Consider the following 305-nt stretch of genomic DNA (forward strand, 5'->3'; position numbering starts at 1 on the left):
AAAATTAGAATCGTATTAAAAAATATGAATATTTAAAAAAATAAGAAAAATAAGAAACATTCCCAATGAGAGTTAAAGTATCTAGTGTGTATATATATATGCGATTGAGTTATAGAGTCGTGTAAATTATAAACGTTGTGAATACTATTAAGTTTAAGTCTGAGAAAAATAAATTAGATTTGTAAACATACGTTATAAAAGAGAAATAATACTATAATGTAACTGCCTATTACGGTCCGAGCTGGATCTTTGTTGCTTTAAATAATTCAATCTTGAATTACTAATATATCCTATATATGTACTTG

Source organism: Trachymyrmex cornetzi, unplaced genomic scaffold (assembly GCF_001594075.2).
Source record: "Trachymyrmex cornetzi isolate Tcor2-1 unplaced genomic scaffold, Tcor1.1 scaffold70, whole genome shotgun sequence".
Taxonomy (NCBI): Eukaryota; Metazoa; Arthropoda; class Insecta; order Hymenoptera; family Formicidae; genus Trachymyrmex; species Trachymyrmex cornetzi.